General features: G+C 49.5%; 1 protein-coding gene and 1 pseudogene across 1 annotated transcript in view; one reads left to right on the top strand and one right to left on the bottom strand.

Moving 5' to 3' along the window:
• KSR2 (kinase suppressor of ras 2) overlaps positions 1–17,475 on the bottom strand; it is a 290,881-nt gene that overhangs the window by 98,478 nt on the left and 174,928 nt on the right. The gene's annotated exons all lie outside the window — the stretch shown is intronic.
• LOC118640300 lies at positions 3,882–4,277 on the top strand (annotated as a pseudogene).

The following is a 17,475-nucleotide window of genomic DNA, read 5'->3' as shown; positions in this document are numbered from 1 at the left end:
ACCTCTCTGAACCTCAGTTTCTTCATGTCTATATTGAACCTGAAAATAGCACCTGCTTCCTGCCTACGTGCCTAATGATGTCTAACCCTTGCCTGCGTTTTACTAAAAGTTCGCCGCGACCCCTTGTTCCTCGCAGACATGGCTGTCTGTTCCGCGGTGCCTAGAGAGCACTCGGGCTTATAGTAGCTGCTCAATTAATAAAAACTACCCACCAAATGGAGGAAAAAGCAAATAAATGAATGAAACCTCAGATCATTTGATCATCATATCCTGATTCTGATGTATAAGACGCCACTGTTATGTTTAAAACAAGGAACTCTAGCCCAGCTGGTGTGGCTCAGTGGTTGAGCATCGACCCATGCACCAAGAGGTCGCCAGTTCGATTCCTGGTCAGGACACATGCCCAGGTTATGGGCCCAATCCCCAGTGGGGGAGGGGGGCGTGCAGGAGGTGGCCAATCGATGTTCTCTCTCATGGATGTTTCTCTCTCTCTCTCTCCCTTCCTCAATCTCTAAAATCAATAAAGAAAAACCAATTAAAAAAAACAAACAAACAAGCAGCTCTCAGCTCAGAGAAGAAAGAAAGGTGCCCGAGAATGCAGAGCCGTGCAGAACTGTGGGGAAACAGCCCAGGGCAGCCACTTGGCGGGGCACAGGAAGGGCAGTGCCGGGCCCAAGATTCTATGGGGCCTACGAAAATGCTTCCACTTTCATTTCTTTTTCACTGAAAGGAAAAAACATGAATGTACAAATAATGACCCCAGCATGGACGATGGTTGTCTTGATGACAATGATGACATAACTTTTATTTTTAATGGAGGAAGGGCTCACGGAGGCTGGAATGCCTCGCTCGGGCCATGCTGGGCGTACGGAGCTCAGTGGGGACACCCCCGTGGGAAGCAGCACGAAGCGACGAGCTGAGGCTAACTGACCGAGCTCAGCACTGAGGCCTGCGGGACTAATAACTCAAACTGGGGGTGAACAGGAAACCCCAGGATCCCACCTCTGTCAACAGGAAGCCCTGCTGTCTGCCAACCTTCTGCCACCTGCATCATTTCCCCATCACTCTCCACACCCCTCTGACCCTCTCTTTACCTCCGCTTCCTACCTGGGTCCCAGCCTCAGACAGGCACATTGGACTTGAGGGGAAGGATGTCATTCAGGAGCCAGGTGGCCTGTTGATTTCACGCGTTGGCTCCAGAAGGGGTCACACCCGGGTTCAAACCCAGGTCTGCCAGTTTGTAAATGAGAGACCTCCCTATCAGCTCCTTTGGCCTCAAGCTCCTCATCTTTAAAATGGGGATAAGAGCCCTGGCCAGTCTTGCTCAGTGGTTAGAATTACGGCCCACAGACCAGAGAGTCCTGGGTTCGGTTCCTGCTAAGGGCACGTACCTCGGTTGCAGTTTGTCCCCAGTCCCGGTTGGGGTTGTGTGGGTGGCAACCACTTGATGTGTCTCACATTGATGTTTCTCTCTCTCTCTTCCTCCCTCTATCTGAAGGTAAATGCAAAAAAAAAAAAAAAAAATGTCCTCGGGTGAGGGTAAAAAAATAAACAAACAAAAATGAATACATAAATAAAATAAAATGGGGATAAGAACCTCCCACAGGGTTGATGTGAGAGCAAATAAGATAACAACCCGTACACAATACCTGGCCCTAACTGGTTTGGCTCAGCAGTAGAGCATTGGCCTGTGGACTCAAAGGTCTCAGGTTCGATTCCCAGTCAAGAGCATGTACCTGGGGTACAGGTTCCATCCCTGGCCCTGGTTGGGGTCGTGTGGGAGGCAACCAATGATGTGTCTCTCTCACACTGATGTTTCTCTCTGCCCCCTCCCCCTTCCACTCTAAAAAAGTCAATGAAAAAAGTATCCTCAGGTGAGGATCAAGACCAACAACAAAACACTGGCCTATAATAACTGCTCGATGAGCTCTCTAAGCAGCTGACGATGCTTTGTTGCGAGGGCTGTTCTGCGCGTTGTAGGCTGTGGAGCCGCGTCCCTGGCCTCCACCCGCTACACAGACGCCTGTGGCACCCTCTCCCCAGCTGTGATACCCAAAGGTGCCTCCAGACACTGAGGGTGGAAAATCACCCCCAGTGGAAAATCACTGCCACACGGTCCATGAAACCTAAAATAGTTACTATCTGGCCCTTTACGGAGAAAGTCGGCCCATGCCTGGGCCAACCCGGCTCCCTGGTTGCACAAGTGAAGAAGCAGTCGTGGGGGCTGGGGGCGGGGGACAGGTTATGCTATGCCCCAAGTTCACCAGCTGGAGAGCGGCCGGGCAGGGGCTGCCTGGGTGGTTTTCCTATTTTTATGTTTCCGAGTGTTCTTTCTCCTATATTACCCAGCCTCCAGGGTGGGAAGATTTTTAGCTTTCAGGGTGTATAAATCAGTACAATTGCAAAGGGTAATCTGGCAACATAATTCAATAGCTTTATAAATGTGCACATTCCGTGACAGAGAAATTATTCTTCTAAAATTGCCACCTGAGGAAGTAACCACAGACGCCACACAAGCTGGGTAGTTAGGGCGATTGTTCTCCAGTCGTAGAAGGAGTCAGAATGGCCCAGATTAGAACACAACCCCCAAAAAACACAGGGCACAAGGTGGGACGATACCAGGCAGCCCCCGAAACTGGTTCCAGTGATTAAAAATACATACACATATTCCAAGTCTTATATACAGGGACATAAATAGAGAGAGGCACTTAACATTTCAAAATATTAGTAAGAACTCTAAGTAGTGAGATTATTTCTGCAGTAGATCATTGTTAGCACTGGCTCTGATTTATAAGCTTAGGAAACCACACAGGGCGTGGCAAAGCCAGGGTTAGCTTATGGTTTCTCTTAAGGTTTCCGAACTGGTCAAGTTAAGGTTTGCACCTGAGCTTGCCAGAAATCTGTCAGTACTTGAAAAGACGGGCATGCGCACGCGCGCGTGCCCACACACACACACACACACACACACACACACATATGTGCCATTCATTGCGAACTACCTGCCACCAGCAAGCAGGGTGATGGATGAGTGGATGGGTCATGGCATAGGTCGGCACCGATAAATCGGGGGGAAGGGGACAGAGAAAGTGAGTGGACACTTGGGGACCTAGGAGCCATGATTCATGATTTGGTCAAGAACAGGTCCTGAGCCCTGGCCGGTTTGGCTCAGCGGTTAGAGCGTCGGCCTGCGGTCCAGAGAGACCCGGGTTCGGTTCTCGCTGAGGGCACGTACCTCGGTTGCACTTTGTCCCTGGCCCTGGTTGGGTCGTGCAGGTGGCAGCCACTTGATGTGTCTCTTTCACGTCGATGTTTCTCTCTCTCTCTCTTCCTCTCTCTCCTTCCCACTCTATCTGAACAAAAAATGTCCTCGGGTGAGGATTTAAAAAAAAAGAACAGGTCCTGAACAGAAACAACAGCTGGAGCCTCTTGTAGGAATCACTTCCAAAAAGCGTGGTCTAATAGAGAACCACAGATAATCCTAACCTGTGATGGCTCAAAACCACATTTGCATTCAGATTTACATAAAGAAGGCAATCCAGACGCGTGTTGGTTACAACATGGATGGACCTCAAAGACATGACGCTGAGTGACACAAGCCGGTCACGAAAGGACAAATACTGGATCTTTCCACTGATACGAGGTCCTCAGAGTAGTCAGACTCATAGAGACAGAAAGAATGGTTGTTGCCAGGCAGTGGGGGGAGGGGAAGTGGGGGGATTTGTGTTTCATGGATATGGAGGTTCAGTCTGGGAAGATGAAGACAGTTCTGGAGGTGGATGGTGGCGATGGCTGCATGACCACGTAGGTATGTGTAATGCCACAGAACTGCCCATTAAAAATGGTTAAAACAACTCTTTCCACCCTCTTTCCGTGCCGCCATAATGGCGTCCATGACTGTCCTGGCTGATGCTCCGAAGACTATCAACAATGCCAAAAAGGGAAGCAAGAGCCAGCTTCTTCTTGGGCCACGCTCCGAAGTCACCGCCCGGCTTCTAGCTGCTGCTGAAGCCTGGTTACCCTGGCGGATTTGAAGTTACTGATGACCACAGAGCTGGGGAAACGGTTGTGAACCGCGCAGGCAGGTTGAACACGTGTGGAGTAATCAGCCCCAGATGTGATGTGCAACTCAGAGATCTAGAAAGACGACGGGGCAACCTGCTTCCGCCCCGTCGGTTTGGTTTCATTGTACTGACCACCTCAGCGGGCACCGTGGGCCATGGAGCAAGACAAAACACACAGGAGGGAACGTCCCGGGCTCTTTTTCTAGGGATGGGTAATACACGTGTGCAAATAAAACGCCTCAATGGACCCAAAAATGGTTAAAATGGTATACGTTTTACATTATCTATATTTTGCCATAATAAAAAAGAAAGAGGAAAAAAAATCACACTTGTGTTTGACTTTGAAAGGAATGATACAGTTCTCTTTGGCAGAGTCTCTCTTCTGTAGGATCACTCAGGACAAACCTAAATGCCTTTGTACCCCTGGAGAAAGCATCCAGGAGCTTGCTAGAAAACAGAAAATTTAACTTGACCCCTGAAGACAGATTGTGAGAAGCCGCTGGGCAGATCCATTTTCTCCACCATCCTCTCTCCAGTGGACTGCTCCTGGGACATGGTTTCTCTGTGCAGACTGTCCACGGACGTCCGTGCGGAAGAGCAGGTGCACCTCTTGTCGGCTCACAGTGACGCAGTGGCCAGGTGGCAATGCGTCCCCCTGCATTTCTTCTCCTTCCCTGCCTCACTTCCCTTATCCCTCACTCCCTGGGATGGCACCTCCCAAACAAGGCACCATGTTCTCAGCCAGGCTAAGACCACCCGCATTGTTCTCAGAGACTACGTTCAGGAAACTGTGGCAAGGGGTCAGCCTGGTGGGGTACGGGAGTGCATGAACAAACGATGGTGCATTGGAAGTAAGAACTAGTATGCTGTTGATGCCATAAACATAGGTGTACGACCAGAAAAGATGTCCTTAATCGATTGTGAAGTGAAAATACGCAAGGCATAGAAAAACACAAATTTCATTAGATTCAAAAGGAGAACAGTACCAGGACAGAAAATGCTCAGGAAGGGTATGCACACTCAGACTGGATTCAGTGGGCCTATTCCAGTGGAGGGATTTGCCCTTTTTAATTGGCATATGATTTTGTTTAAATTTATGGCAATAAGCACACATTGCCTTTTGATTGAAACATTAAGCTGCAAAAATTCTACAGAAACATTTGTCTGAGGGTAAGACACACAGAATAAAGTCTACACATGGACATGAAGAATTAACTGGGCTTGTTCAGATAAGATTTAAAAAAAGAAGAAGAAGAAGAAGAAGAAGAAGCTCCAAAACTGTCTGGGTAGGCTGCTCAGAACCCTGGCTCCTTATAGGATAACGTGGATTTGATATCACTGTTGGAGTAAATGATAAATCCCGTTGAAAGAGGAACCTAGCGGAGATCAAAGGAGAGGCTGTGACCCCTTCGCATGGAGCGGGGTCTTTTAACACCTCCCTGCGGCACCTCCGTGTCTTTGGTTGTGGCTACTCGGGGAGAAGAGAATGAATCAACAACACCGAGCTGACTTTTCATTTACACCGTGACATCATTCCGACGGTCCTTGAGTGCTGGACCAAAGTTTATTCTGGAAATGTCACCGCTGCCTGTGAAATTTACTTGGATATTCTCTGAGTGCTCTGTCTCTATTTCGCGTGGGGTTCTCCGTCTCCTGTCCAGGCACGTGCTAAGACGTGGCCTGAACTTCACACTGGTGGTCGCAGATAAACGTATCTGAGAAGAAAATCTATTTTGCTCTCTTCTCCTCCTGCCCCAACACACGCACCGGGGATGCCCGTGGTGCCCTTGGCCTCCGGGGTGCCTCCCACTCCCGTCTACCTGCTGTGGGAGGAAGAATCTCGGGGTAAGAGCGGAGGTGACCACCCACTCTCTCCTCCTGGGGAGACGCACCCGGAGCGCTGAGAAAGCATGTTCCCTTCTCTCCAGTTACTCACACCTGCATGGGCATCATTGTTAGTTATTTATTTATTTTTATCCACACCCGAGGACATTTTTCCTTTTTTTGTTGTTGTTGTTCAGATAGAGTGGGAGGGAGAGAGAGGAAGAGAGTGAGAGAGAGAAACATCGACGTGAAGGGACACATCGAGTGGTTGCCATCCGTACGAGCAACCAGGGCCGGGGACAAACTACAACCGAGGTACGTGCCCTTAGCGGGAACGAAACCCGGGTCTCTCTGGACCGCAGGCCGACGCTCTAACCACTGAGCCAGACTGGCCAGGGCTCATTGTTGATTTTTATCTGGAACTCCTGTGTTTTAAAGGCGCTGTAGTAGCTCGGGTCAGGAGTTGACTCCCTCCTGATGGCCCAAGACCTTGAGGAAGGGTGATGTCCGCGAACCGCTGTCAAACGCTCTGCTGTTCTCGCCACTCCCCTGCCTTCCCCTTACCTGCCCACCCCCAAGTACTCGGTCCTTGGAAAACATCGTGACCATGACTATGGCCCCCTGGGGACCAAGCAGACTGGACAGACCCATGCCGGTACAGGACACTGCGGCGGCAGTTACACAGGTGCATACACTTATCACAACCCATCCGAGGGTACATGTAAAGGGTGCGATTTATTGTACCTCAACTCCGTTGGTTTTAAAAAATCTAAATTAGACCTAGACCAGCTGGGGAGACAGCTCCTAATTCTGGAGCACCCCGAAGCCCAGGAATTAAGAAATGAAAGCATGGTCTGGCCGGTGTGGCTCAGCGGTTGAGTGTTGACCCATGCACCAAGAGGTCGCTGGTTCGATTCCCGGTCAGGGCACATGCCCAGGTTGTGGGCCCGATCCCCAGTGGGGGGCATGCAGGAGGCGGCCAATCGGTGTTCTCTCTCATCAATGTTTCTATCTCTCTCTCTCCCTCTCTAAAATCAATAAAGAAAAGAAAAGAAAATTAAAAAGCAATTAAAGCATGATAAAGACGAAGGATGGAGTTCATGTTTCATAGCTCCCAGAGCTGGATCTCCTCTGAGTCTGTCTCCTCTGGTTTGGAGTCGTGTGCTGTGGCCTCCTAACAGGCCTGGCAACTCTTTTATTGAATTCCTAAAATTGTATATGAAAATTGAGATCATTTGTGTTTCTGGTTGATGTTATCTTTCTGCGGAGAGGATTGAATTTTTGCTTTTGGCAGGCAGTTAAGAGAGGGGCCTAGCGCGTAATCCAATCAGGACTTGAGCAGATTTGAAGCTCGGCTTCATTCTGATAAGCACTGGTCTATTTCTAGCTGACCCTTGCTCCTGGAGTGTAGCCCCTCAGGCCCCTACGGGACACCTTGGGATTGGCCAGGGTGCCCTTCTGTTTGCCCTGAGCTCCAACATGAGATGCAGATGTTCTCAGCCTCTCCGTCTCTGAGCGGCCACTTTGGAATTAGCCAGGAGGGGGAGGGAGCCGCAGCACTGAATTCTGGGCTCCCTCTTCCGTATCTCCCCTCTTTCTTGAACCCTCACTACCTGAGTTGCTCATTGATGGCTTTTTAAAAATGTTTTTATTGATTTTTTAGAGAGGAAGGGAAAGAGAGAGAGAGAAATATCAATCAGCTGCCTCCTGCATGCCCCCTACTGGGTGGGGATCAAGCCCGCAACCCCGGTATGTGCCCTGACAGGCACTCGAACCAGGACCTCTCAGTCCATGGGACCATGCTCAATTCACTGAGCCACACAAGCCAGGCTCGTTGATGCCTTTAAACAGAGTTTAAAATATATCTTGTCCAGCATTTCCACTTATTCTTGGCGGAGGAGTTGGTTCACCACCCTGGAAGCAGGAATTTCTGCAGGACCGGGGAGACACAGATCCATGGCCAGCCTGTACCTCCAAGAAACTTACAACTTCCCATCTTCACTGAGTTACTACGGTGATGCCTGCTGCTCCGCCAGGCTACCAGGCAGGTGCCCCTGCTCCCCCCAGCAATGTTTGCTGCCCACAGTTGGTCTCAGAGAGCCATCAAATTCCAATTTGGAAGATGCTAATGAGAATGTGCACGGGCACAGCATGTCAGTTGTCCAAAGTGACGCCAAGCCATCATCTCATTTGAGCCTCACGGTTGATTTTTATAAGAACAGCTTTATGGAGTTATGATTTACATACTGTAAAACTCTCTCGTTTTGAGGGTCTAGTTCAGTGACTTTCAGTAAATCTACAGAGTTGTGATCCAACCCACAGCCCCAGGCAACCGCTCATTTGCTCTCTGTCTCTACCCAGTTGCCTTCTCTGGACATTTCATACAAATGCAACTGTACAGTACATAATCTTTTACATCTGTCTTCTTGCATCGATCACAGTTGATCTTTAAGGCAGATAATTACGACTCTCACTTTATAGATGAGAAAACTGAGGGTCAGAGAGGTTAAGGACTTGCTCAAGGTTGGGGAGCAGGTTCACGGGGATCTGAACCCATGTCTGAGAGTTCTTCCCTCTACAACCTGCCAGCTTCTTACACCAGCTGCCTGAGAGCTACAGAGTCCCACCATCCGTAGATCCTGAGTGGTGGGCACAGGGTCTGGCCCATCATGGGCGCGCGGTAATTATTTGCTAAACTGAAGTCCATGTATCCCATTCACTTCCTGCCCGAGGAGTAACATGTGTTTAATCCCGTTCGACCTTGTCTGCTGGGACAGGGAGAAACAAATCCGGATAACTAAATTTCACAACACTCAAACTGCACAGATAAATTCATTAAAGAGGAGTTGCTAGCTGAAGTAACACTCTCTTCACCGTCCCCAGGTGCCACTCTGAGTGACCTCGTAATGTCTGTCGTTAGCTGATACTTGCCGTGGGCCACTCGCGGATCTTACGGCGGATCAAGGGAAAACGCAGCAAGGAGAAGTGAAGGAATTATGGGAACACACCAGCATTAGTAGCCTGTGGATTAACTACTGTTGACGCTTATGCACTCTGAGCTCCTGGGGAGAAGTTAGGTTTGCCCCTGGCTCCCACCTGGGCAACAAAAAGTAGTTCTTACGACTTAGACTTATCAGCAAGTTCTAGAAAAGGAGGGAGAGAGAAAAAGATCCAGTCTGGGCATACCCCATCGTCCCAAACTACATATTCAAAACAAAACCTAGCCCTGCTGGCATGGCTCAGTGGATTGAGTGTGTCCTATAAACTGAGAGGCCCCGGCTAGATTCCCGGTCAGGGCACATGCCCGGGTTGCGGGTTCAATCCCCAGTAGGAGGGGTGCAAGAGGCGCCAATCAATGTTTCTCTCTCACATTGATGCTTCTATCTCTCTCTCCCTTCCTCTCTCTCTAAAAAACAAAACAAAACCTAAATATCTAGTCAGCCCCTACCACCTGTACATCACTGCGGGAAGATTAGGATAATGTATAAGCTAAGTCCCTGGGTGAAGGAGTTTTATTACTGAATTAGGAGGCAGAATAAAAAAAAAAAAAAAAAAGAAGCGAACAGCACAGGCTCCGGAGATGCCAGGATTGTATCACCATTTTCTAGCTGCATGCGCTTAGTTATTTAACCTCCTGTGCCCCAGTCTCCCCATCTACAAAATGAGGATAATGACAGTATCTACCTCAAAGGGTTTTAATGATATCAGCATGTCAAGGGGTGGCTTCATAGCAAAATTCAGTTATTGCATCCGCATATATGGGCATGTTAATAGCAGAGACCTTGTCTTGTAGTTTAGTTAACAGCCATCATCCCAATGCCACTCTCCTGGGTTTGGTAATGTAGTATGGTTATGTAAAAAACATGTCACTGGGAGAAGACGGGTGAAGGGCACACAGGAACGCCACTATTTTTGCACTTTCTTGTGACTCTAGAGTTATTTAAAAAATATATATTTTAAAATTCCAAATCAATAACCACAAGGCAGACCTCCCGTGTGTCCGTCTCCACCACTGTCATGCATAGCTCCATGCTGCAGCCTCCACCACGCATGTTTGCAAAGGGCAACAGACGAAGAGATGACAGATACTCCATGGACTTCTTGGGGATGCACCCGCTCGTTTCATTCCAGCAGTTTAGGGAGCTGAGAACTGATCTCATCCTGCCCCTGAGGCCGATGTAACTGTTGGCCTCACGTGCAAGACGGTGCCCGTTGCAAACGAGCCCACCTCGACAGAAGCTTCCAGAGCACGCTGCCGACCACTTCAATGCCACCTTGGGCATCTCACCACGCCTCTCTGCACTTCTGATTTTTATTTTTTTAAAGGTGAGGAAGAGGATGGAAAAAGTACCCAGGGGAAAAGTATCCTGGGAATCCAGGATTTGGCATGTGATTTGCTCAAGGTTAAATCATTTCTCGCATCTTATATCACACGTGTGATCCCAGAGCTCAGAGAGTCAACGCTGCTGAGATGTACAATCAGCCTCCACAGACTCTGTACCCCAAACCTCCGCAAAGCAGAAGAAAGACGCTCTCGCATAGAACCTCTTCGGTGAGACGATACAAGTTACTTTATTCAACCAGCATCTCCTTGGCAAGGACTCTGCTGTGCAGTTTGAATGTGGTGAAATGCAGCTATCACGACTCGTTTCCTCCTGTCCCGGCAGACGCGGCTGGACAGGACTGAACACATGCTCACTAACACCTTCCACGGCCTTCAGCAAAGGCAGCGCCACACCTAACTCATACTGGGTGGCAAGTTCCTCTCCTGGCTGCAGAACACTCCCAGGTTTGTTCTCTACTGAAGAGATTCAGATGAATAGGATTTTCAGAATCTCGAATTGTTCAGACGGGTTATTTATTCCACCTTTAGCAAGATAACCGCTCCCCACACCCATCCCAAGCTCATACCCACTGGGCAGATATTTGCTGCACCTCTTCTGCATTCCAGACATGGAGCCTCGTGGCAGGGAGACAAGGGACACCGTGGGCACCGCCCCCTGGACCGGTAGGCGGGAGAAAGGACAAGCAGCCGGGGCCGAGTCAGCAAGTGCGGCAGCGGCTCAGAGCGCGGCTCGTAAACACAGCTGACCTGAAGACGAGCGTCTGCCGATAGCCGGTCTGTGGCTCTGGGCAAGCTACCCCACCGCTCTGAGCCGCACGTCCGTTTCTTCAAACGTCACAATGCAATCTGATGACATAGTCCAGTGCACTGAACATGGCAGACGACCACAGACCCTCAGGGGTCAACACTGGTTGAATTAAACACATTTATTTCTATTTATTTAGATTTTTTTTTTAAAGTTCTTTGACTGAGCTGATAAAAACACAAAGCTGGGCCAGAAGGAAGGAGAAGAGATATAACACCTCTCCGGACAATTGTGAGAAGCTGGCCAAACACTTGGTTTTGAGCTTCCTGGTGGCCACAGCAAAGAGGAAAACACAATGAACCACCTGACTCCGTCACTGGTTCCATAATATAAAAACAAAACAAAACAAGAGTGTGTAAGAACCACAACTCTTTCTATTCCTGACATCGTAAATAAATTACCTCCAAGGTCCTCAACAGGACACTGATTACTATAGCAATCCACGTCCTCAACAAAACCCTCCTGGGGGCTGTTCTAAAATGTCACTCAATTAATGATGAGGAAATACAGAACCAAAATGTAGGTCGGCAAAAGGAATTTTGCAGGAAGTCAAAACCATGCAGTTCCGGCCTCTTCGCAGAGACTCCCTCAGTGCTTCCAGAAAATGTGCGTATACCCTCCACCAGCTCAACTGCCTCCAGTCAAACGTTTGCAAAACAAGAAACAGCATGTGTTCTACCAGGTGAACAGCCCGAAGCTTTGCTAAGATCTACCATGTGCTTTATTGTTCAGCCCACCGGGTCCGCACAGACGTGGGGCCTGGGAGTGCTCACGGGCAGGCCAAGGGGATCCATCTCTGTACTGTTGGGTTCCTCCCAGCACTCAAAGGAAGAAGCAAAGAAGACACTCAGGTTCTAAGGGAGGGTGCTACACACGCCTGGTGCTCTCAGGACCAACGTCTCTCAGTGACCCGTTCTGGAAGCCCGGATCCACTGCAGATTGAGGAGCGACATGGACTGCGGGTGCTCAGCGGTGTTCCAAGCTTTGAGAACAGCATGTGCAAAAGTCCTGGGGCAGGAGAGAATCCAGTGGTCCAAGGGACTGAAAGAAAGCAGGATAGCTGGAAGAGGGAAAGCGGAGGTGAGAGAGAGGAGAGTGTGTGCGTTGAAAGGGGGAATGGGTTGGGGGGTTGGGGGAGTACAGCACAAAGCCAAGCTGGTGAGGTCACGGCCCCAGCAACGGCCTGGTGGCCACAGGGGGAGCTCCATCTTTGACTGAAGAGCAGCGGGAGTCATGGCAGGGTGGTAAGCAGGAGTAACCAGTCAGATGTGCCTTTGGCACAGTCCTGTTGGCTGCAGGGTGGGAATGAACTGGATGGAGGCACAGGGAGGGGAGTGAAGGGGCTGTGGCCGGGGTGGCTTTGACCCCGCGGTGGACATGCAGATGGAGAGACGCAGCCTGAGACATGAAGGTGTGTGGGAGATGGGTCACCAAGTGGGTGCAGGCGAGTACAGACTGGCATACGGTGGGTGTTATTGACGCTGGAGAGAGTGGCGGTAGGAGCGGTGCCTTCTTCACAAAAGCAGGAGCCCTGCAGACAAACGACGACGGTGCTGTGCCCTGTTGGTGGTGAGCCACCAGACCTGGGGATCTGCAACCCGGCAGTGGGCTGGAGAGAAGTAAAAAGGCTGACGAGAGGTGGTAGAATAAGAATCTCAACACATGTTTGTTGAAAGAACGATATCTGAGTCAGGAGATGCCGTTTTAAAACCACACCATGGCCCGACCCACTGTCACTATGTCTGTGTTTGAAGACTTACTTTACGATGGGAAAAAAAACAAACAAAAAACTTCATGATTCTTCTTTATGATGTTCATTAATCTAGGTCTTCTTCGGAAGAAAACAAATCTTGACTTTTATCTACATTTTTCATGTCTAATTATCTTCCTTCATCTATATTCCAATATGCTAAGTATTATGATAATAAATCCAGATAATCTTTAGTCGGTTCCTTTTCTACGCATACTAAGTGCTAATTAACACCAGGGACCCAATGAAACCTCAGTGTTTTCGATATGCTCACAGATAAGATGAATGAAGTCACCTGAGGGTAGAATGGGAATAATTATCATTATTTATCAAATAAGATAATACACAATAAGTACCCTTAAGCTCCAAAGCACTACAATCATTCATTAAACGAAATTCCAAAGTGGAAAAAACAAAACAAAACATAAAAGCCCTCATAAAACATTTATTTTTGAGCAGCAAAATAGCTTCCGGGGTATACCCACAATAAATAAGCTAGTGGCAAATACAAACCTAGACAGCTAAGTGGATTAATATAGTGTAAAAGATTATTAACCGAAGGTTGATGATCTATCGGGGGGTCCTCTCCCAAAATTACGACACATTTTTTCATAGCTGTCCAGTAGCCCTTGATTTTTGGCTAGAATTACACAGAAGGGCTAGTGGTCTATTAAGACCCACCTCAATTCACAGACATAAAACTATGTCATCCAGCTACTTCATTTAACCAGTCTTTGAGCCCTAGTCGACGCCGGGCACCAAAATGCTGACCATTCCATTCTTAGTCACAGGACAGCTGTCATCTAGCTATTCTAAGAGTGATAGTGTCATCGAGGTACAATTTCTCAAAGGCTGGGGCACACCCCTCTTCTGTGGCTACTGCAGACAGTGGCTGAATTTATCAACAGACCTTTCTCATCAGCTCCTGCTCTGGGGCTGGGCCTTCAGGGCCCTGCGCGTCACTGGCCTCCGGTGACAAGGATTTCCTTTCACTTCTTCCCACGAGCTAAGCTCGTCCCTGCCTGGAGGCCTCTGAAGGTCCTGACTGCTCTGCATAGCACATCTCACCCCCTGTGCCCACACGGGGCCTCCCTTCCCTTCCCGGATGAGGGGTGACCAGTGGGCCAGGCTGCAGGAACAAGTAAACACCCTGGAAGATGATTCCCTCGCAGTTCTGGCCGGAAGTCTAAAGTCAAGGTGGCGGCAGGCCCTGCTCCTCCCCGAGGCTGTGCGGGGGGTTCTGCCTGCCTCTCTCCTAGCTCCTGCGGGCTGCTGGCTGTCCTTGGTGGTCCCGGGCTTGTGGCAGCAGCACAATATTCCCTGCCTCTGTCTTACCACAGCCTCCTCCCTGTGTGTCTCCCAGTGTCCCCTCCAAGAACGCCAGCATTGGATTTAGGGCTCACGCAAACCACTGTGACCTCGTCTCCACTAGTGACATCGGCAAAGACCCTACCGTCGTCCCTCGCCACCTCACGCTTTAACTTCCGCGGCCTCGCTCTATCGCGGTTTTGTCAAATATATTCATTAAAAAGTTCACGAGACAGTGAAAATGATACAGCGCGCGCTCGGTTGTCTGAGTCCATTGTACACCCCTGTGTTACAATTACAGTTAAAATTACTGTACGTGTGGACTGCCGGCCCATGTATTCGAGCACCCCAGGAATCCTTCACCGCCGGTGCAACCGCTGGAGTCTGGAACGAATTAACTGTGATAAACGAGGGACGACTGTATTTCCCACTGAAGTGACAGTTTGAGGTTCGTGGTGGACATGAGTTTTTTGGGGGGATGCTATTCCACCCAGTACAGGGGATAAATTGGAGGTGAAATGCCCCCTGTGCTCTGCTCCCCAGGCCCTGCCCCAGGGTGAGCTGACGCTGCTCGGAAAGTGCCTTTTCTAAGCCACACAGAGAGGGCGCTGCGTGGACCGGAAGCGAACAGCATGTTGGCGGATTATTGGGGGACAGACAGTTATCTGATAGATGGTGCTGGAACTGGTTATCCACTTGGGGGTGGGGGCACAGAACCCCACCTTGAACCATCACCAACATCAACTCTAGATGAATTAAGAACTTAAATGTGAAAAGCAAAACTTCACAACGATTGGGAAGGCTATCCAGGGCAATATGCTTCCAACCTCTGGGCAGAAAGAATTTATGCAATAAGATTTGTTTTTGAAAAGCCAAAAATCATAAAGGAAAGAAACAATACATTTGACTACATGATTGGTAAAACACACACACACGCACGCACACACACACAGGCAGACACACACATGCACACAGACACACAGGCAGACACACGCACACAGACACATACACACAGACACACACGTGCGCAGACACACATGCGTGCACACATGCACAGACACACACGCAGAGACACAGACACACACACACACACAAGCTTCTATTCATCAAAAGAGACCATAAAGGAGCCACAACTCAGAGGGAGATATTTTTGTCACACATGTATAAAAAGAATTGAACCTAGGGTATTTTTTAGTGCCTAACAGTCAGTAAGAAAAAGAGACCACTCAACAGAAAACTAAAACGAGCGAAAGACATTTCACAGACGATAAAACCCGGGAGGCCCTCGACCTTCCCCGCAGCCAGGGGTGGGGGTGGGGGTGGGGGAGCAGCAGGAAACAGGCGGACGCAGCACTTTCTTCTCGCCGGCCTGGCAAAGGCGCCCAGCGGCCGGGCCACGGCGAGGCTGGCAGAGGACGGAGCAGCGGGAACACGCATTGCTGGGCACGTGTACCGAGGCCACCAGGCTGGCCACAACCATCCAGCATCTAGTCCAGCGGTTCTCAACAACCAGGGGTGATGCTGCCTCCCCCTCCCCAGGTCATCAGACTGGTTTCTTTTTTCTTTTAATCCTCACCCGAGGACATTTTTGCATTTATCTTCAGACAGAGTGGGAGGGAGAGAGGGAGGAAGAGAGAGAGAAACACTGACATGAGAGAGACACATCGACTGGCTGCCACCCACATGACCCCAACCGGGGTCAGGGACAAACTGTAACCGAGGTATGTGCCCTTAGCGGGAACCGAACCCGGGCCTCTCTGGTCCGCAGGCCGACGCTCTAACCGCTGAGCCAAACCAGCCAGGGCCGTACTGGTTTCCACAATGTGTTTGTGGCGCAGGGAGGTGCTACTGTCACCTCACAGGAGAGGCCAGAGATGCTACCGCACATCCTACTGTGCACGGGACAGTCTCCACCACAGACGATTATTCACGAACCAGTGTCCGTCGTGCTCAAGTTGAAAAAACAGCATCAGGTTGATGACTCTTGAGCCCTGAGCAGACTCTCAGACCCAGCAGGTCTACTCCCAGGAATATTTCCTCGATCAGTCTTTCCAACACTTTCCTGATAAAAAGTAAGAAGTGAACTTGTATCGAGGACTAGATCCCAGACTTCTCCCTGGAGAGGCTGATTCAAGCGGCTCAGGACGAGACCCCGCAACCAGGACTGTTTAACCAACGCCCCAGTGACTGGCACCACCCGAGAAGTTTTGGGGAGTCTCCTGACCCTCTGTGCACCAGGAGAATGCCCAAAAACACTTCCAAGTGAAAAACCGGAAAGAACCCAAATGCCCCTCGACGGAGGAAAGCATGTGACAACTGTGGTCTAGTCGCACAGCAGAACGTCTCTATATTTCACTGACTTTTAAGATGCCACTGAGTGTCAGGTCGTTAATTTATGAACCACTAAGAGAGAAAGAGGCTGCCAATTAACCTGTGGCACAGTGGCTTTCTTACACTTAACATTTTTAATGTAGAGTTATCTTAAAATCTCTCAAGATTTATTTAGACATAGTTGATCATATATCATGTGCTCTGTTCTCATGCCTTTTTGTATAGACAATAGGCATCGACAGTGTTTTTTGTCCCAAGGCCAAGACGTAGTGTAATATTTTTGAAGACCTTTGAAACTTCAATTAAAGGCAACCCATGTCAGGTCAACAATGCGTCAAGCCCCAGAAGCAACGCCATACAAAGAGCCCCGTCCGGTGCAGTGACGACAGCCTGACCCCACCAGGCAGACGGTGATGGGGGGAGGGGTACAGCTCAGTTTCAGAGGTGCTGACCTGTGGGGAGACGAGCCCTTAGAGTTGGGGAAACAAGTACCTGACAGCATAAAAATGAATGAACTGTGACTCCCACAGACCTGGATGAATCTCAAAACCGAAATATTCCATTTAAAACAGCAGCAGAATACGTGAGGTGGGATTCCATTTTTATGAAGTTTGAAAACATGCAAAACTAAACTATAGACTGTGTAGGGACATGGACTCGTAAGGTGTTCTACGGAGATGAACGAGACAGTAAAAGGAGCTCAGGGTGTCGCCCTCTGGGGGAGGGAATGCAGTCAGGAGATGGACAGGAAGGACCTGCAGGAGCTTGTGACATTCTGTTTCTCAAGTTTACGTTCAGTTTCTGAGCATTTTTATCAGGGCCAGGACTAGGGGCAGTTGAGGTACAAGCCTCTGGCACAGCATTTAAGGGGGTGGCCAAAACACTCAGGTATCAAGATAAAAATATTTCAGTGTGCCCTGGCCAGTTTGGCTCAGCGGTTAGGACGTCAGCCTGCAGTCCAGAGAGACCCAGGTTCGGTTCCCACTAGGGGCAAGTACCTCGACTGCAGTTTGTCCCCGGCCCCAGTTGGGGTCATGTGGGTGGTAACCAA

This window comes from Molossus molossus, unplaced genomic scaffold, assembly GCF_014108415.1.
Source record: "Molossus molossus isolate mMolMol1 unplaced genomic scaffold, mMolMol1.p scaffold_m16_p_22, whole genome shotgun sequence".
Lineage (NCBI taxonomy): Eukaryota > Metazoa > Chordata > Mammalia > Chiroptera > Molossidae > Molossus > Molossus molossus.
Note: the sequence above shows the minus strand (reverse complement) of the source record. Positions and strands in the feature narration are given on the sequence as shown.